The sequence below is a fragment of the Amphiura filiformis genome, chromosome 12 (genome assembly GCF_039555335.1).
Source record: "Amphiura filiformis chromosome 12, Afil_fr2py, whole genome shotgun sequence".
Classification (NCBI taxonomy): domain Eukaryota; kingdom Metazoa; phylum Echinodermata; class Ophiuroidea; order Amphilepidida; family Amphiuridae; genus Amphiura; species Amphiura filiformis.
The window spans coordinates 6,083,650-6,106,269 of NC_092639.1; positions in this window are offsets into that span (position 1 = coordinate 6,083,650).

Here is a 22,620-nt window from a genome sequence, read left to right on the forward strand (position 1 = left end):
ATAAAATTGGAAATTGAGATATCGGCCTTTAAAAATAATATTGACAATGTTGAGAGTAGGAATTACCTTGAAAAATGTCTCAAAATATACAAGATGCCAGTTATATTCCGATCTGAAACTATCAGACAATATTTAAACATTAATAATATCACAAATTCACAACAAACCCAAATTGTGAAAAATCACCCCTAGCAGATTTTTGGCTATTCCTCCATTTACGATCCTGCCCAAAAGTGTCTCCTTTTGACATGGGACGTCACAAATGTCGATTGGCTCATCGGTTTTCGGGGGATGTGCTCAAACTGTATTATATATTTTCGACACATTCACAAATCGCTGACTAGAAATACCGTTCTTCCAATTTACCTTCGATATTAATTAGCTTTTAATTGCTTTATTTCTAAGAAGTCAAAAGAAGGAATATTTTCTTGTGTCGCAATGACGATGCATGCCATGTCTTTGAACTAAGGTCGTGGATCTGAGTAACGTTCAGCATGAAATCATTATCGTCATTTCTGTTTCGTTTTAATTTAATTTTGAAAATTCAATTTAAATCTAGAAATCAAATAAAGGCGTGAAAGGAAATCAAAAATCAATATTTTTTGTACCGTAACATTACAAAGGATTGACCTTGTTGTTAGGGAAAAGTAATTATGAATTTTTGCTTTAGTCATGTTGGAAGCGTTGAATATTGTGTGGTTGAGTCAAAGAGAAACAAAATAAACATGAAACCAATATTGCGATATAATCTTATTCATCATGTGTTGCTTGAAACTAAACACAGCCAAATTAAAAAGTCGCCGCTAGTTCCATCCCCAATTAATCAGAGTCTGATGAGTTTATGGCAAAATGATTTATATAATAATTTTCTATAGGCTACACTTTCCTTCGAAGGTTGATACCAAATTTGATATCAAAAGTTAAATCATCGTGAGCATATGAACCATTGTTTGTAAATTCGTTTGGAAAAACCTCCTTGCTGTTGATATACTCGATATAGATCTTCTGCTGCGAGAGATATTGCCTCCAACAAAGACACGACACCAATACAAATGAAAGGTGCTTTGGAACTCAATGTAGCTTTATATAACCAACCTGAAAATAAAAACAAGATACGCATAGCTTATAAATAACAATCTTGCTGAATTCTACATACACCTGTATGTCTAAATACAAGATCTTGATTATAGTTCCTGAAGTGTGCCTTGCACCATGGTCATTCACCGAGCGCGACTGGGGAACGATCATGGCAAAACGGTCCCCTTCTATATACATTATAATATAATACAGATAAACATTAACTACAGCCCATTCATATTTTATTAAATCCTATTGGCCTATTATTTGTCATAACTCAATAACTGTAATACACAATTATTATGGACATTTAAATGTGACCACTGGCTTCCTTGGCGCATTTCCTATAAGGCCATCGGCAATGAATTCATAGTTTCCTCTTTGAAATCTTGAGAAGGGGACGAGGTCACATTTCATTATTCATTATTCATTATTTGGCATCATTTCATTATTTGCTATTTGTACATGGTTATTATGATGGATTCAAACAATAAAACATGTTCCAAATGAATTACTGCAGCAAAATCTTTTAAAATAAATTACTGTTATTGCAAGCGCATCTAAAAATGCTCCGGAAAGGGACGAGGGATTCTAATAGAAACCTTCCCTTATTTAGCACATGCTCTACCCCTAGTCCCCACACTGCTGCAAAACACTGCTAAAATGCTTACAAGAATGACACAAACATAACTGACAAGAAAACAATTTCAAAATAACATCAAGAAAATTGAAATATGAATGAAAATAAGTTGTGGACCCTATAGTAGAGCTATATTGTAACATTTGCTGAGGACGTCCTCAATAATTTTCAAAATTCTGTTTTTTACACGATTGTAATGGACTTCATTAAGCTAGCATACCTTGCAAAAATCAAGACTTTAGGTGCTGTAGTTTGGTCAAAATCCGAGATTTTTAATAAAGCGCAGGAACCGTCGTTTAATTATTACAACGGAAATATTAGTTGAAAGCGTACGCGATGTTCATAACACAGTACGTAAATGGCGTGCGGGACGGTCATGCACAAATCAAAGGACCGTACCATTGCACGACTGACGCAGTGATATGCATTGGTAACATCGGCGTTGGTAGTAAATTCCAATTTTCTTTGCTTTACTTCAGTTGTTCGGCTCAAACTTAAAAGATGATGTATCTGACAGTAAAGGCTAACATTTTATGGAAAGGGAATACTAATCTATTTTTATTGAAATGTTACAATATGGCTTTAATGTAATGTAAAATATATATTGTATTGTTTTAACAAAACCAGAAAAATATGACCTGATGGCTTCTATCCGCCTTATAATATTATTATGCTTTACAAATATTTCAAGAAGCAATTATTTCGAATTGTACCTGTGAGAAGACCGCCTAATGTACCAAACAATCCATAGGAAAGATGCATCCAAGCCACAGCCTCAACTCCTTTCTCCTCACCAACCACCTTGTTAGCGGCCACGTAGACTTCAACCGACAAAATCGCCTGTCCAATACCAAAGAAAGCAGATGTCACCCCAAGGAATGCGTAAGAGACTATGAAAGGCGTGATAACCATGGTAATACATAGAATAACAGAAGAGATATACATAAGGCATCTATCACCAATGTAAGCGTTCAAACATGGGAGAGTGATCATAGTCGCAAGTTTCCCAATGCCGCCTATAGTAGCTATCCAAGCTGCTTGAAAAGAGTACAGACCTTCAGATTGTAGAAGAGATACAATGTAAATTCCCCATCCGCCGAAAGTATATCCATAAACTCCACTTATTATCAGAACCACAATAAAAGAACAACTTTTTAGTAAGCTCACTTCAAGAAGAGACTTGTTTCGGCAAGTAGGCTTAACTGTGGTTGCATTGTTTCTCGAACCTCCATTTGTAGACTGGATTAAAGAAACATTTTCAGGTTCTGTAAAGTTCAGAGGCCTAAGCAATGCTCCTCCAGCGACAAGATGGAAGCTTATGCCACCTAATATTAACATGGTGCCACGCCATCCATATCGTTGTAAAAGTAGTTCGGTAAGCGGAGGCATGACCATAACTCCAAGCGATGTACCACATAAGGTTAGGCTGACTGCGATTGTGTGATACCTATCAAAATATCGCGGTAGAATCCCTATCAGGATGGTTTCAGCCACGAATATTAAACCTTCGAAGATAAAAAGAATATTAAAAGTTATATTTTAACTATTAATCAAAACTATTATTAGCTTTTTTTTATTAGTCATAACCACGTGGAAATTATTCAAATCATTTATATGAGGTTGTAAAGTCAAAAGGCCAGTATAGAGGAATCCAAATACACGCATTCCTACACCTGACTAGCAGCCTTTAGTTGGGTCCCCGACCGCTACAATGCATCCAAAATGTGTAATGATTCGGCCTTGGCGGAAATTTTAAACTGCATTCCATCACCCGTTTTACACCTTCCGCGAAAACACAGGTAGACAAAAAGAAGTTTACAACACAATACAGTTCCAACAGTTGTGCAAATAAAAGCCGCCTTACACCTAGAGAAGGTCGAGGAGGGTTAATAGAATAATACAATAGAGATAATTCCGCAGGTAATCCCGTCGCATCTATTCATAGATGTACAAATGGATGAACAAAAGGACTCTGTATGAATAGATGCGACAGGATTACCTCTATTGTATATTATTATTCTATTAACCCTCCTCGTCTTTGCATCTTCTCCAGGTGTTAGGCGGCTTTATTTGCACAATCGGGTGCTCAAACCCCCAGGTTGGTGCTAGCGGGAAACCAAAGATGGCCGACCAAATCCTGACCATGACTTGGCTCGTTGGCTTCGTCTATACGGTATTGCCTTTTAAATTTACCTAAAAAGTTATTTTAATTATAAATTTTAATTATAAATTCTTACTGCATAATTAAAATTATTATGTCGTATAAAATCGCTGAACCAAAACGCTGTGAGCTACGTTACGGAAAGAAGTAAAACAGAGGTATCAATGTAGCTTGCGGTTTTTGAAAGGAAACACTCATAGATTTTTAAAAATCACAGTAAAAATCGTGATGCTGTAGCATTTTTTGGCATAGAAATGTTGTAAACATTGAAATTTTGACCGACCATGTTAAGACTGGTGAGCTACGTTACCAGGATTCCATAGTATGCACTTGTATAACATGTACTTCCTAATAATATGTAATAGGTACCAGTGATCGAACCCCATTTATATTAGAATTAAACGACATAACGTTCTAACGTTCGCAAATCACATCAAAAACATTAAAAAACCGTGAACTACGTTACTGTGAGCTACGTTACGCACTCATCTTTAAAACTTCTATGAAATGGTGAAATCCAGTTTTACATTTCACTCAAGTAATCTTTTGTTTGCTTTTTATGACCTTGGATTAAGTAAAAGCAGCCCATTTTTGATCCGGTAACGTAGCTCACATTACATTGAGTTTTAGTGTTAAAAAATATCATGACTTCCTGAAAGAAAAATATGCAAGTGGTGTTGGAAATCTTTTACATCTAAAAGTAGTGATACATTTACTCTTAAATAACACAAAAAGTCTTTTTGGACAACTTTTATTTTTTCTATTTTTACAGTGGATTGGCACCCGATTTTGTAGAATGAGCGATAAAATGAATTTTGATTCATTTTATTCAAAATCTTTGATTATGTCACAAATTCAGACCCTAAAACCTTGATTTTTGCAGAGTAAGTTAGTGTTTACAAAAGTGCATTATAATCATGTAAATATGAGAACTTTCACAAAACTTGTTACAATATGGCTTTAAGGATACACAACAAAACACACTGTGTGTATAAATCAACAAAAATTAAACATTTAATGAAAAGTACAGGACGATTGCACGTTAAGCGTGTTAACAGTGGGTGCAGATGTAAGATACTTTGGGGTATGAAGTATGTGTTGCACAAATTGCCCGGAAACTCCTCATTATAAACATAAGTATCCTTCGCAGACAGTTTATGCCGATCCTATTAGACTCTGAATTAACAATATTCATGTAAACCATACATGCAGTCTGGGCTCGAAACTATATAAACACCAGCCGTGCCAAGAATGTACCGTACATTGTCTCGATCCCGGTGCCGACTTTTTTGCACCCATTTCCATAGGCGGCGAAACGGCGCGTCCCCCCATGGGGATATCGCGGATATCGCCCCTAAACAAATTCTAATTGCTGTAAAAAAAGCAATAATTGCCCCGTGCGTCTTCCTGTATAATGCTGATTATTTACTCACTTGTAGAAAGGATTCCTAATATAAGCCCAACAATGTGCGACGACCATGCAGCAATCGCTAATCCTAGGCTAGGTATTAATCCAGATGCTATCACTACAAGTCTAGGTCCTCTTCGCTTGTATAGCTCCTGTGAAAGGACACCTGCAAAAAATGTGCTGTTATGTTATACCGTAAAACCTCGTCTACAAGCATATAGAGTGCTTCTGATGAAAGCTTAATTAATCCAGGCGCCATTATGAAGTTTGAGCAAAGAAATTACAGATCCAAGCATATACAAACAAGTATTATTGTAAGACCAATCTATTGTATTGGCATGTTTACGTATGTATCATATTAATTTAGCTTTCATCCAAAACACTGTATATGCTTATAGACGAGGTTTTACGGTATGTTAAGGTTACTAGCAACTATTTAAACTGTTACGATTTGGTAGTTCACAGCATCTTGCGAATGGTAGTGAGCTTTGGCAAAAATTGCATTTATCATTTCATAGCGAGCGTGTAGAAGAATTCAAATATCCCAGATATACTTTTGTAGGTCCAGTGGTTCTTGAGTTATGTTGTAAAGAGGGCTGAAACAACAACATTTTTGTAAAACGTACTTAACCTATTCACAACAATAAATCAATCAAGTTTTCTAAGTATATGATTTGAAGAATGAACTTTTGCAAAACATCAAAGTGTTATTTTTCAATAATATATTGATTAAGGGAATAAGATTCAGCTGAAGAACTGAAGATCGCTATTTATAACGCTAATAAATTTCTACACGTACCCGTCATCTACTGTGGCTAGTTGGAAACGAATGTACATAATGAGCTATCAAAATGAACCTTTTCCTGAATGTTTTAACATTCCGGAATAGGTTCATTTTAATCCTATTATGCCTAGCATTACGATACCGTGCTTTCCCTAATAATAAAAACGTTTGTTAAAACGTTATTATTAATCAAAACTAATAATAACAAGTAAATAAATCCCCGGATAAATTCTATATGGGAATGAACATACCAAGTATACTGCCAGATATTAACGTAGTCGATATAGCGTGTCCAATTATTAGCGAATTGGCTTCAAATTGGTCTTGCAGGACAGGAAGCATAACACCTAAACTATTGACCATCCCTGTCTGAAGGAACGCACAAAAGACACCACCAACTAGCACAAGCCACGAACTGAACTCATCTTTGTGTTGTGAAGACATTGCTGATAATTAACGGGTTTCTCTCGTCACTTACAAGGGGAAAATATACCAATTTGTGTCTGGTTTGTACTTGCCATCTGATACCACACGGCATATATAGTACCTGGGCATAATATAGGACAATACAATATATAACATAAGTGATTGTGCAAGTATATCATTATAGTGCAGCGGTTTAAAATTGAAAAATTTGAACCGGAAAAATCTGTTGGGTTTTTAACGAAATATTTCAAGATTCATACAAATGACTCAGTCTATATTTTTACAAGCATTCGCATGAATAACAGAAGAGATGTACATAAGGCATCTATCACCAATGTAGTTAGGTCAAAAACATCAATTCCGTGACCACTCTCTGGCTAGTAAGGTTTGACGATTGATTCGACTTCTATGGACCATTTAGACAAATATAGCCCCCATGTCCCTCGCGAAAATCCCGGCATTTTTCGCTAGAGGCCAAAATCCAAAATGGCCGCAGCCACCATTTTGAAAATTTTAAGTTTTGAACCAGAGCACCTATAATCATGCACAAAGACACTTTTTTGGGTATGTCGAGCACAAGGATTCCGATTCTGACATTAGTTTGACATTACGGCATCATTTTTACCCAGAAATCCAAGATGGCGGCCGCCGGCGCCATCTTGAAAAAAATAAGTTTTGAACCAGAGTACCTAAAATCGTGTACAAAGACACTTTTTCGGGTAAGTCGACCCCAAGAAATCCGAATCTGACATCCGAACTAGCCAGAGAGTGGTCACGGAATTGAAGTTGTTAACCTAACTAATTTTAGAGTGATCATAGTCGCAAGTATCCCAATGCCTCCTATAGTAGCTAGTCCAAGCTGCTTGAAAAGAGTACAGACCTTCAGATTGTAGAAGAGATACAATGTAAATTCCCCATCCGCCGAAAGTATATCCATAGACTCCACTTAGTATCAGAACGACAGTAAAATAAAAACTAGAAACCACAGTTGTGTTTGACCAAACACGAATATCTATGCCCGTGACCACACCTAACCCCCTTCCCCTATTCTTAAAACGAAAACTGATACCCCTTGGTATAAGCTTTAAATGATATAAGTATCATTATCATAGCACCTAAAATTTTAAAAAACCGCCCGATTGGGCGCCAAATGCAAAAGTTAGTGACCATCATGTGAAAGCCCTTGTTATAAACTTTAATTGATATAAGTATTATCCTCATAGCACCTTAAATAAAAAAGCGCCCAATTAGGCGCCAAATCCAAAAGTTGGTGACCATTATGTGGAAGCCCTTTTTATAAGCTTTAATCGATATAAGTATCATCCTCATAGCACTTAAAATAAAAAAGCGCCCAATTGGGCGCCAAATCTTTAAAAAATGGTGACCACCCCTTTGTCACATCCTTACAAACCGTGACAACCCTTAACCCTCCTAACACCCATTAACCAACCACACGCCATGTCCCACATTGACAGCCTTTTGAGGTGGTCCAAGGCACCAATATCAAAATGCCTACACATTCCCTTTTAAGGGAATTTTTGACAAGTGATCAATTTCCTTGACGTACGATTCGGGCCGTTATCATTGCAAACACAGGTAGCTAACAAAACGCTACCTATTGCGCTACACTGTGTTAATAGGTTGTACCTAGTTTGCTTTTTAAAGCCTTTGAACTTTGACCTCTGGGGTTGCGGCTACCACAGAATACATCTAGGGTCATGGGCCATCATTGTACCAAGTATGAACCCTGAGGGTCACTGTAGCCCATGACCTTTGACCTCTGGGGGCGATGTTACTGCAGAAAATATCTAAGGGTCATGGGCCATCATTGTACCAAGCATGAACCCTGAGGGCGCTATAGTTCTTGAGCTAAAGCGGTTTTAAAAATTTACACATATTGCTCCATGTAGCCTGTGACCTTTGACCTCTGGGGTCGTGGCTACCATAAGTTACTTTTAGGGTCATGGGCCATCATTATACTAAGTATGAACCCTGAGGGCGCTATAGTTCTTGAGCTAGAGATGCTTCAAATTTTACACATATTGCCCCCTGTATCCCATGACCTTTGACCTCTGGGGTCGAGGCTACCCCAGGAAATTTCTAGGGGTCATGGGCCATCATTATACCAAGTATGGGCCCCGAGGCTACTTTAGTTCTTGAGTTAGAGGAGTGCAAAGGACTGGTCTTGAGAAGGAGGCGGAGGAGAACCTGAAGACTAAACACAACAAAATACAATATCTATGCCACCGTTCCACGGGCATAGATAACTTTTCAGTACGCTTACTTCAAGGATAGATCCGATCATAATGAGGAACGCGTTTAGGTAGGTAAGCTTTAAAATATGTTTTTCATTGTTTATCGAATCTCCATTTGTAGTCTGAATCAAAGATACATTTTCAGGTTCTGTAAAGTTGAGATGCTTTAGCAATGCACCACCAGCGACAAGATGGAAGCTTATGCCACCTAACATTAGCAGTGTGCCACGGCCACACCATCCATATTGTTGTCAAAGTAGTTCGGTTAGCGGAGGCATGACCATAACTCTAAGAGATGTGCGCTAGAGTTTGTAATGTTTGAATGTTTCCATGTTCCAGTGTATGATCCGTTAGCCTCTTCTCTTGTTTGTATGATAATATTAGGCTGGCGGGTAAGAATCATTAATTGATCTCGTACACCGGTATGTAATGTGTTGTTTGTATTGTTTACCCTGACTGTTCATATCCATAAGTACCAGACTTGAGCCCTGTTTATCAGGGACAGTCTGTGTAGCTCAGTGGTAGAGCGCTCGCCCGACAAGCGAGAGGTCTGGGGTTCAAGTTCCCGCACAGGCAGGAATGTCAAGAGGTTTTACTTTGATATATCTGCCTATGCATGTCGTGTTTCCGTTTGTAAATTCATGTTTAATTGTGCTAGTGTGCGATGCGTGATTCTTCTTTCCCCTGTATATTAATATATTAAGAATAACGATTAAGCATCATTAATTTGATCTCGTGCGCTAGTTTGTAATGTTTGAATGCTTCCATGTTACAGTGCGTCCCTTGTTTGTATGATTATATTAGGCTGGCGGGTAAGCATCATTATTGATCTCACTCTGGTAGGTAATGTGTTGTTTATAGTGTTTACCCTGACTGCTCATATCCATAAGTACCAGATATGAGTCCTGTTTATCAGGGACAGTCTGTGTACCTCAATGGTTAGAGCGCTTGCCCGACAAGCGAGAGGTCTGGTGTTCAGGTCCCCGCACAGGCAGGTATGTCCGGAGTGTTTACTCTGATATATAAGTGCCTATGCATGTCGTGTTTCCATTTGTAAATTCATGTTTAATTGTGCTAGTGTGCGATGCATGATTCTTCTTTCCCCTGTATAATTAAGAATAACGTTTAAGCATCATCTGATTAATTTGTTTCGTGCGCTGCTTTGTAATGTTTTAATGTTTCCATATTCCAGTGTATGATGCGCATCATTACCATGCATCATTACGTTTAGAGATACAACAAAAACCAAGATCTAGATTGCTGCCTTGAGGAAGACCTACGGACACACAGCTGGAGATAGTAAGACACCTTAATGGCGCAGTGTCCTCATTTGAGGACACTTAGTTTTTCACTATTTTCAAGTATTCTAAACTATTTGTCACAATATAGTTGTTTCAATTCTGTCCTATAACATCTATAAATACTACATGTCGTTATGAATATGTCAGACGGCCGAATCCGGATTCGTCTTTTGGTAAAATCATTTTACGCATGCATTACTTTTAAATTAGAGAACAAGGGATCGATGCTGTACATAATAGAGGGCAGCATATCAATTTTTTAACGGAGATCAGATGATAACAGCATAATAAGTAATCAAAAGAGGGCGGCATACAGGGTTAGCTGACGGTACATCGCAGTACGGTCACCGACGGTAACCGTTAAGAAATAGTATAAGTATAGCATTGATCTCTTATTCTCTAATTCAAAAGTAATGCATGCGTAAAATGAATTTACCAAAAGCCGAATCCGGATTCGGCCGTCTGCCGTATTCATAACGATGTAATAAAAAAGTGTAGTCGCATAACTTCGCTCTAAAACAAGTTAGAAAATAGGCCGAATCCAGCGATCATAAATCATAGCATATGCATGTGAAATCCCAATTGTAGAAATGTGCTTGGGGGTTAACAGCAAAGGTATACATTTTTAAAGCTTAGAGTGCATGCTGCCCTCTCTGCCCTCTCTTGACATTATATTGCTATGTTTCATAATGATGAGGGGGTGATATTACATTTTTCATGGTGCATTTTATATCTGTCCTCATATGAGGACACGGTGCGGGAAAGGGTTAACTGATCACGTATGTAATATGTTGTTTGTACTGTTTATCCTGACTGCTCATATCCATAAATACCAGATATGATACCTGTTTATCCGGGACAGTCTGTCTACCTCAGTGGTTAGAGCGCTCGCCCGACAAGCGAGAGGTCGGGGTTCAAATCCCCGCACAGGCAGGTATGTCTAGAGTTTTTACTCTGATATATCTGCCTATGCATGTCGTGTTTCCATTTGTAAATTCATGTTTAATATCATTGTGCTTGTGTGCGATGCGTGATTCTTCTTTCCCCTGTATTATTAAGAATAACGTTTAAGCATCATCTGATTAATTTGATTTCGTGCGCTGCTTTGTAATGTTTTAATGTTTCCATATTCCAGTGTATGATGCGTATCATTACCATGCATCATTACGTTAACATTACGTTTAGAGATACAACAAAAACCAAGATCTAGATTGCTGCCTTGAGGAAGACCTACGGACACACAGCTGGAGATAGTAAGACACCTTAATGGCGCAGTGTCCTCATTTGAGGACACTTAGTTTTTCACTATTTTCAAGTATTCTAAACTATTTGTCACAATATAGTTGTTTCAATTCTGTCCTATAACATCTATAAATACTACATGTCGTTATGAATATGTCAGACGGCCGAATCCGGATTCGTCTTTTGGTAAAATCATTTTACGCATGCATTACTTTTAAATTAGAGAACAAGGGATCGATGCTGTACATAATAGAGGGCAGCATATCAATTTTTTAACGGAGATCAGATGATAACAGCATAATAAGTAATCAAAAGAGGGCGGCATACAGGGTTAGCTGACGGTACATCGCAGTACGGTCACCGACGGTAACCGTTAAGAAATAGTATAAGTATAGCATTGATCTCTTATTCTCTAATTCAAAAGTAATGCATGCGTAAAATGAATTTACCAAAAGCCGAATCCGGATTCGGCCGTCTGCCGTATTCATAACGATGTAATAAAAAATTGTAGTCGCATAACTTCGCTCTAAAACAAGTTAGAAAATAGGCCGAATCCAGCGATCATAAATCATAGCATATGCATGTGAAATCCCAATTGTAGAAATGTGCTTGGGGGTTAACAGCAAAGGTATACATTTTTTAAAGCTTAGAGTGCATGCTGCCCTCTCTGCCCTCTCTTGACATTATATTGCTATGTTTCATAATGATGAGGGGTGATATTACATTTTCATGGTGCATTTTATATCTGTCCTCATATGAGGACACGGTGCGGGAAAGGGTTAACTGATCACGTATGTAATATGTTGTTTGTACTGTTTATCCTGACTGCTCATATCCATAAATACCAGATATGATACCTGTTTATCCGGGACAGTCTGTCTACCTCAGTGGTTAGAGCGCTCGCCCGACAAGCGAGAGGTCGGGGGTTCAAGTCCCCGCACAGGCAGGTATGTCTAGAGTTTTTACTCTGATATATCTGCCTATGCATGTCGTGTTTCCATTTGTAAATTCATGTTTAATATCATTGTGCTTGTGTGCGATGCGTGATTCTTCTTTCCCCTGTATTATTAAGAATAACGTTTAAGCATCATCTGATTAATTTGATTTCGTGCGCTGCTTTGTAATGTTTTAATGTTTCCATATTCCAGTGTATGATGCGTATCATTACCATGCATCATTACGTTTAGAGATACAACAAAAACCAAGATCTAGATTGCTGCCTTGAGGAAGGCCTACGGACACACAGCTGGAAATCAAAGGTTTTGGTCCGATAGTTAATATTTTCATGGTTTTAATCTCAATTTAAGCATTTTCAAATTATAGCTATATAAGAAAAATATATTGATTGTAACAAAAATTACGAATGAAACCCCTTTATGTTTCTCACATAAAATTATATTAAACAGTTTTGATTCATACGATGTTAAGCATACCTTTTTTAACGGTAAGAGCGAAAGAGGGCAGCATACAGGTATAACTAACTGGTACAGCGTAGTACAGTTGACGCTGATTACAGTCAAAATGGGCGTTCTCTATTAAATCACAGATTCTATGGTAGTAATCGACACCACACACCTGGCGCATATACCATTGCGCAACAAAATTAATGATAATATCAGCTATTATATAATCTGATGACACTGCACTGCTTTCGTAATTACTCCCCATTCCAGAAAAATACAGCACTAATTTTTCGGGATTAAAAAAGTCATCCAGTTCGGCTAAATGAAAAAAAACTTAATCCTAATCATTCATTTTTAAATGAATGATTAGGATTGCTTAAAATACTCTAACTGCAGATAAAAGAATAATTTCATTATTTTATTCATTTCTTGAAAAAAGAGCCAAAAACGTGCACTTTCGGCATGTTTTCTGACAAAAATCAAAGACTTGGAACAAGTCTAAGCATTCAAAATCTTAAGTATATTCCGAAATTGTGCTCAAATTTTTGGTGTTACTTTAGTTAACCCTAGAACTACTGAGCCATATTTTGTAACACGAACTACGAAGAGGGGGGTTGTTGCGACACTCCCCCTTACTTTTCAATTATAAACGTCATATACCGTTATATTTGGTACTAATGTACAGCTATGGGACTCCTCTATCTAGTGATACCAAAATAAGTACAAACATTTCCAACATAATGTCGCTATGACGTCATAATATGAGGTGTTATAACTTGGAGGGCTAACAAACCAACACTGCCAAATTCGACTGGCGTGTGTACAACGTGGGATGCTATGAGGAAATTGAACACTCGTTTTCTGATCATGCATGTGTGTTTATGGTTCGGATAGCGGTTACTTAGGCCTCGTATCCATAGGCTGTTCCCTTGTGGCGTGTGCCCTTGTTCCGTGTTTACTTTTTCCCATGTGACCTGCCACACAGACAACGAACCGTAGCGGCCACTAAGCAAAACAAAGGTTCGTTGTCTGTGTGGCAGGTCACATGGGAAAAAGTAAACAGGAATAAGGGCACACGCCACAAGGGAACAGCCTATGGATACGAGGCCTTAGCAACTCTCGTTCCGCTTGGGTTTATTGAGTCATCAATATGTCGTTTCCAGTTCCTGGCTGAACTATTGGGTTCAGCTATTAATTTTGATAATTAAAATAGGTGGATGCGGTATGCAGCTGATTGGGGTGGTCACGGGTCGTTAAAACCACTAACCGCGAAATGAGAATATCGAACTAGTTTGCCCCGCATGGCTTCAAAGAACCACAAACCGCGAAATATGGATATCCAACTAGTTTGGCCCGCAGGGCTACAAAGAACTTCTAACCGCGAAATATAGATATCCAACTAGTTTGCCCCGCAGGGCTACAAAGACCCGCTAACCGCGAAATATGGATATCCAACTAGTTTGCCCCTCGGAGCTTCAAAAACCACTCACCTCGAAATATGGATATCCAACTAGTTTGCCCCGCAGGGCTGCAAAGAACCGCTAACCGCGAAATATGGATATCCAACTAATTTGTCCCTCGGAGCTTCAAAAAACCACTCATCGCGAAATATAGATATCCAACTAGTTTGCCCCGCAGGGCTACAAAGAACCATTAACCGCGAAATATGGATATCCAACAAGTTCGCCTCGCATGGCTACAAAGAACCACTTACTGCGCAATATTTTTTTAAAGTGGCCAAAGTTTAAAAAATCTTTCCTCTGTGGCCTTTCACCCTTTTTAAAACTTGGTCCCATTTATGAAAGTTTCTAAAGACCCATACGAAGTCATCTAGGCTACTTGTTGATTTTCTTAGTTGTCAATGTTTATTTTGTAGAGCAAATTAATTAATGTTCGTGCGTAATTGAAGCTTTGGTGAATGGATGAATAGTAAATTAATTATACTCCTCCCAAAAAACATTTGTTCAATATAATTCAGTTCATAAAATGCAGACAGTGTTTCTTAATGGTATATTTATTCTTAGTGTATTAATTCAGTGATCCCAGCTATCCCTCAACCAATTACAACAATTCGACGCGGTATTTGAATCTTTTTCTGCGCATGCTTGTGGCTTGGCCCAATTCTATATTAAGTACAAATTGTATGCCCTATGAATGTTCTGATGTTATTGGTGAGGAGTATAATCCACAATACACTCCAGACGCATAGTAACTTGCCCATTTGTTATAATGCATCAACTGTGACATCTTTTGAGTTGAATCTTTTGAATCAAAATTCATGATCGCATTCCGAAATGAGTAACTTGTCGGTAAATCGTGTATGAGTTATATTAGTTGACCTGTCTGGTCTATATTTCGTGTGTTAAAGAATGTAGACAAAGTATAGGATATGAATTAGTTATTCGTGATGCTTCTGGCGAGATGTCACAAGACAGTTCTCAAAATAAAATATTTTAATATTAATCCGCGATGTTATACATGTTATAAGGCCCGCCGATTACGAGCTGATCAAAGTATACATCACTCTATCGAGGAAGCTAATAGAATATTAAGAAACCAGACAAATATGTTTCATTTCGAAACGCTAAAACTCAAAAATGGATAGTGTCTGGAGCTGTACTACTTGAACAGTGAGCTATCAAAATGAACCCTTTTCCAGAATTGTAATCCTATGATGCCCAGCTGCGATGTCGTGCTGCTATTTCTAAGAACAACGTTTCAATTAAAAATAAAATTTAGAAAAATTATATGAATGAACATACCAAGTATACTGCCAGATATCAAAGTTGTCGATATAGCGGGTCCAATTATTAGCGAATTGGCTTCAAATTGGTCTTGCAGGACAGGAAGCATAACACCTAAACTATTGACCATCCCTGTCTGAAGGAACGCACAAAAGCCAGCACCAACTAGCACAAGCCACGAACTGAATCTATCCTTCTGCTGTGAACACATTGCTGATAATGGACAGATCGTGCCATTAATCTATTCATCTTTCCCTTTTGCACCTGGGCTTGATCTATTCCGTGCAGATCGGTGATGTACTGCAGGTGACAATAATAATAATAATAATAATAATAATAATAATAATAATAGTAATAATAATAATAATAATAATAATAATAATAATAATAATAATAATAATAATAATAATAATAATAATAATAATAATAATAATAATAGACGAAATCAAAAGTAGGTTTCCACAGCCAGCCAGTGTTTGTATACAATATTTAGCTCTAAAACAAGCAATTTTAAAGACATGCAAAAATAAACATCAGAATGTTATTAACAAGGACATATACTTTTATGATGGAAAAACTTTTGTTGCATTAATGAATTGCACCACACAATTATATAGGAAAGCTATGTTATCAAAGATTTCGACTAAACCAATATGTCAAACCTTTTGGGAAAATAAATTCAAAAATATTAAATTCAATTGGAGCAAAATTTGGAAAAATATTCTGGCAACAAAAGAACCTAGGCTAATGACATTGAATTGGAAAACAACCAGCAATATTTATGCAACAAAAGTCTTTCTTAACAAAATAGGAAAAGAACAAAGTAATGTATGTGAAATTTGTAACGAAGTAGATTATATTGAACACTTTTTTTAAGGTTGAAAAAAAAATAAAAAGATATGGAGCGAAGTGGACAAAATAATTTTGCAACACTACAATGTTAAAATTAAAACCACACAAGCAGATGTTATCTTTGGTTACTACCATGCAGGAAAATGTAATACTACAATCAATAAAATAATAAGTGTTAGTAAACTGTCAATTAGTAAATATCGTTACGGGAAATATCCTGATTTGATCAGTCTATTACATTCTGAATTAAGAATCAGAAAGCTTATGTAGTAAAAATTGTAGAAATTAGCAAAGTCAGAAATTAGTTAAGTGAGAACAAATGAGTTATGTAAATATATAATGTGATGAAATCAACGAAGCAAATAAAATAAAAGATAAAAAAAATAAAAATAAATAATAATAATAATAATAATAATAATAATAATTAGAGAGGGCGGCCTATCTGCTGTGTCCTGGCAGAACATCAGTCTGTATGAGACATTAAATATTAAATGCGACGATCCAGAGGATGCATGCCTGAGAAAATATATAATAATAAATACAGAAACGGAGCTCAGACAAACTGGCATTATAATAAAGGAGACTAATCAGAACCGTTCGGATTCGAACCAGCGTGCACTAACGATTACATGTCGTATAGCTCACCACCACACGCCACAACAGCTCATAGCGGATCTACCGGCAAATTGAACATGTAATGATTTTATTCTCTCGAAAATGTCTCACGGCCAATATAATTTTAATTATAATTAGAGAGGGCGGCCTATCTGCTGTGTCCTGGCAGAACATCAGTCAATATGAGACATTAAATATTAAATGCGAGGATCCAGAGGATACATGCCTGAGAAAATATATAATAATATATAATAATAATAATAATAATAATAATAATAATAATAATAATAATAATAATAATAATAATAATAATAATAATAAAAGTTGTTTGATTGAACGTGCACTTCCGCTGGGCATGACCTAATTATCAGCACACTTCAACAATTATTCCGCTGCCATTAGGATATATCAGACAAGTCCGCAACTGATGCGCAGGTGCTGTCAGCGACTTTGATTGTGATTACCCCCAGCAGCTCCCCATTTTGCAACTGGGTGGAGTGAAGCATTGGGAATTAAGCTATCTTGCTCAAGGACGCAACACACTGGCCGTGGTGGGGCTCGAAACGTAATGGCAATGACAATGGTGAGATCCTGAAATTGATTGGAATTCATTTCAATTTGGAATTCATTTCAAATATGTAGGCACTTTTTAACAATCCACGAATAATTGCACAGAAAATTCAGAAATTCAAAACACACAAATTCCAAATGTAGAAATTCGGTGTGCAACTAGATATGAATATTGGTATTTAAAATGTGCAAGTTTATCTGTGGTGATAAGTCATTTACAGCTGCTGGACCGTCCATCTGGAACAGCCTGCCGGGGAACATACTGGAAGCTTCTTCTTTCACACAACTTAAAAGGCTGCTGAAAACTCACTTGAACTAGTATTTGTAATTTTTTCTTTGCATTGATTTTTCTAGTCTACCACTGGCTGGTTATTATTTGTTATTGATGACCTTAAGAAATTCATTGGTAGGCATAAAATGCACCTCTTCAGTTTATGTGGTCATTTGTGCCAAAATGGACCATTTTCAACCATTTTATTTCGAAATTTCTTCTTACATTACAAAATATGTGACCAGCTCCAACAAAACCCGGAACAAGTCGCCAGGCATGTTTTGGAGTTATAGGACTTTAAAGATGACATTTTCAACAACAAAACATAATCACATTTTGGAATTATTTGACCTTGGGAGTGAGTGGACTTTTAAATCCTTGAAAGTACTTATGAAAAAGAGGTTTATTTAATCCATAATTGACAGTTAAACTATGACAATCCCTATTCTATCCTATGACAATCCCTATTCAATCCTGTGTAGTTAGGAAACTAATTAGCGCATTTCTCAGAATAGCAGTTCGGCAAAAATATCAAGGTATTATTTACAAAATTATCCATATCTTGAAAAGTATTGATGCTATCTGTATATAATTTTGAAGCTTACTGTCCCATATACGAGTGGATATTCATACGTAGTGGTAGATAAAATGAATTATAGTTTTAACTTCAACACTACACTATTTTTCGCTCACCTGGAACGTTTTCACTAGTCCGACTAGTGTCTTCAGCAGATGGTGATGCTGTGTTGATATCTTGTCTACAATCGGGATATCTCTCACTGATGACGTCATATGATTGACAGAATGACGTCATAGGATGTTACGATGTAGCGCCGCCCCCCCCCCCTGGGCATCAGCAAGTTGTCCCAAATAGGATCTATTTCTAGTCCTTGGTCACGATTTAGTCTCGGTTTTTGAGTCCTTATTTGGATAGCTTCAAGAATTCTCCGAGAGAACTCTATTTGCTCCCGTTCGAGCACCTTAACGTTTTCCCAATCAATCTGGTGACCTTTAGATCTCACAACATGTTCTCTCATTCATTCATTCATTCATTCATTCATTCATTCATTCATTTATTTCCATATATAAAAATATACAACTACATCAAAAATAAAGAAACACAATATGGCTGAAAAGGCAGGAAGGCCAATAAGGCCTGAGAATTGCCTTTCCCTGACGAAAAAACAAAAAGATTATGAAATCAACAAAAATAAATAAAAATGACTAACAGACATGACAAATTACAGTGCTCGAGAATGGCCTAATTGTACTTAGAGATAAGTTTTTGTTTAAGCTGTTTGCGGAAATGTTTTATGGACTTTGAGTCTTTAATTTTTTTATCTAGAGAGTTCCAAAGTATGGGCCCGCTCGTTCGAATGGAATGGTCGGAAAAAACTCTTTTATTTTTTGTTAACTGGAGATCATTGTTTCGTCTTGTCTGGTAGTCATGGATGTCAGAACGTTTTGTAAAATACTTATTAAATGAATTGGGTAACTCATGTATGGAATTCTTGTACATAAATACACCGAGTTCAAGAGAATACATATCTTCTATATTTAAAATGTTGTATTTGGCAAATAAAGGTCTGGTATGACTTCTATAATGACTATTAGAAATTGTTCTTATTGCCCATTTTTGGAGTTTGGTCAGTTTATCTAATACAGTTTACATGTATTACCCCAGATTAGAATTCCATAATTGAGGTACGGCAAAATAAAAGTACAATATAAGGTATATAATATTCGAGCAGGAATAAAGTGTTTTAATTTGTTCATGATACCAATATTTCTCGACAAAGTTTTGGAAACGCAGTCAATATGACATTTCCAGGTGAGGTTTTCATCTATTAAGACACCTAAAAATTTGGTATGTTTCACTCGGTCCAATAGTGTGTTGTCTAGGACGATGTTTAAATCTTGCTGCACTTTGACTGATGTCATATGAGGCGTTCCTAATAACATATAATTTGTTTTGCTTGCATTTACTGATAACTTATTTGCTCTAAACCAATTGCTTACTTCTTTTAATTCAGCATTCACGACATTTGTTTGATTCTCAATATTTTCATGCGAGTAAAGGATAGTGGTATCATCAGCAAATAGTATAAAATCAAGAATATTAGAGGTACTAGTGATATCATTAACATATAATATAAAAAATAGTGGACCTAATATTGATCCTTGCGGAACACCACATACAATATCTTTAAGTTGTGAGTCACACGTGTTGTAGGATACATATTGCTTTCTATTACTTAGATAATTTGTAAACCATTCCAATACCACACCACGAAATCCATAATGCTCTAATTTATGAAGAAGTATTTTGTGGTCTATTGTATCAAACGCTTTTGATAAGTCTAAGAAAATTCCAATAGTTGCTTTATTTTTGTCCACTGCTGTATTAATTTTATCCACCAGCTGTAATATAGCCATATAGGTAGAGTGGTTGGATCGAAATCCAAATTGTTTGTCATTAAGGATTTCGTGAGTATCTATGTAGTTAACACATTTATCAAATACAAGTCTTTCTAAAATCTTTGAAAAACATGGTAAAAGTGACACTGGTCTATATTGGAGAAGACTTCAGCTTCTTGTTTTTTGTATATTGGTATAACCTTAGCTATTTTTAGTTTTTCAGAACAATACCTGTTGAGATTGACATATTAAATATGCTTGTAAGAGGTTTTACGATTTCCTTAGCTACTCTTTTTATAATGAAATTTCCTATGTTATCATTACCAGCACTTTTATTTTGGTTAAATTGATCAATAATTTTTATAATATCCATTTCCACAATTGGTCTCATGTACATGCTACTAAATCTTGGATCATGAAGGTAATCATAATATTTTTTTTGTCGGAATCTTGAATACTGGATGCAAGTTCCGGGCCTACATTTACAAAAAAATCATTAAATTGATTTGATATATCGTCAGAGTTGGTATATATGTTGCCATGAACGTCAGGCCAACGTTGGGTCAACGTTGTTATGCCAACCTTATATTATGGTCGGTATACCAACGTCAAGCAAACGTAGCCAGCCAACCTTAAAATGACGGTCGGCATATCAACGTTTGGCCAACGTTGTTTTGCCAACCTTAAATGATGGTCGGTATGCCAACGTCGAGCCAACGTAGCCAGCCAACCTTAAAATGACGGTCGGTATGCCAACGTTGGGCCAACGTTGTTGTGCCAACCTTAAATGATGGTCGATATGCCAACGTCGAGCCAACATAGCAAGCCAAACTTAAAATGACGGTCGGTACGACGAGGATGGGCCAACGATGTTGTGCCAACCTTAAAATGATAGTCGGTATGCCAACGTTGCACCAACGTAGCTAGCCAGTCGTAAAATGACGGTTGTTACGTGAAGGTTGGGCCAATGTCGTCGCACAAACGGTTGGAATCCCAACATTGGTCCAACGATGGTATAAACTGCTGGGATAAACTGTTGTTCAAGTCATGGAAATGATCATGTTTATAATTATTTTCTTTTTACTACTAAGGCGTATTAAATAAAGACTATAAAAGCCCCACTAGATAAACTTATAATAATATTAAATTATATCAAATAATAATAATTAAGGTAGTTAATTTGCCTTTGTTGTAAAATAGAGAGCCAGGTAATTTAAGACTTAAAGTAAGCACAGTATACACAAGTAACTGATTTTTTTTTGTTTTTTTTTCTCATTGGGCTTGTTTGCCAATGGTTGGATCAACGTTGGCTAATGGTTGGATCAACGTTGGTCAAATAACGTTGGCCCGACATCAAAGATTTGATGTTGGCCCAACGTCGCAAATTACATTTGTATTGCGGTTGGGTCAAAGTTGGATCGACATTGGCCCAACGTTGTGGTGGTTGGCTGCCCGGCCAAAATCACGTTGGGCCAACGTCGAAAAGCAACGTTGGCCCAACGTAGTAAGGTCAGTTCGCCCACGTTGGACCAACGTTGGGCCAACGTAGTGTTGCTATCTGGGGTATCCGGGCGGTGAAAGAGCGTTTTGATCACGCCGAGTTTGTGGATAAGTAGATGATGTGAATCAAACAGTAAATATTGGTCCGTATGTGTGGCTTTTTTATATACTGATGTTGAAAGTGTACCGTTTGCCTGACTTTTGACCAAACAATCCCAAAAGGGTAAGTGATTATCGTCCGCACCTTCTTGGGTGAACTTGATATCAACCGAGTTGATGTGATCTAAAAACGGGTCTAGTTCGCTCTTTTTGATCTTCACGAGAGTGTCATCCACATAGCGGAACCAATGTGACGGTGGAATAAGTTACAACCAATAAAAGTGATAACGAAAACAGACCCTATCAGTCCCTGAGATAGAAACTTTACAACGCCTTACTTATTCAGGTGTTTCTAATAACACTGATACCAGCATGCCATTTACCAGTATCCAGACTGTTTCCACTGAGAGCACGTACCCTGCATGATAAACTGTTTGATCAAATTAAAAACCTTCTTGAATTTTGGCTTCACATGTCAATCAGAAATAACAATATGGACAGTTTCTACAGACCTGATAATGTAGACCGGTGTATACTTTGGTAAACATTCTCAATAGTAGAAACATTCTTGTGAATATGAGCCCATAGCAACATTACATTTGAACAACCTGTTGCTGGTCAGAGACTACTAGAGACATGCTATATATATGTCAGGATAGGTAACTTTGTGGCATAGCAGTGAATTTCATGTTCTATGAGCACATACAAGGTGTATCAAAATGATTGGTACCGGGATATGGGACATTTTCAAAAATAAATAAAAAATATAAAATTGCGAAATAATATAGTTTTTGTACCATAAATAGAAAGGAGCATGTGTTGACTTATTGATCTAATAATATGAAGATAATATG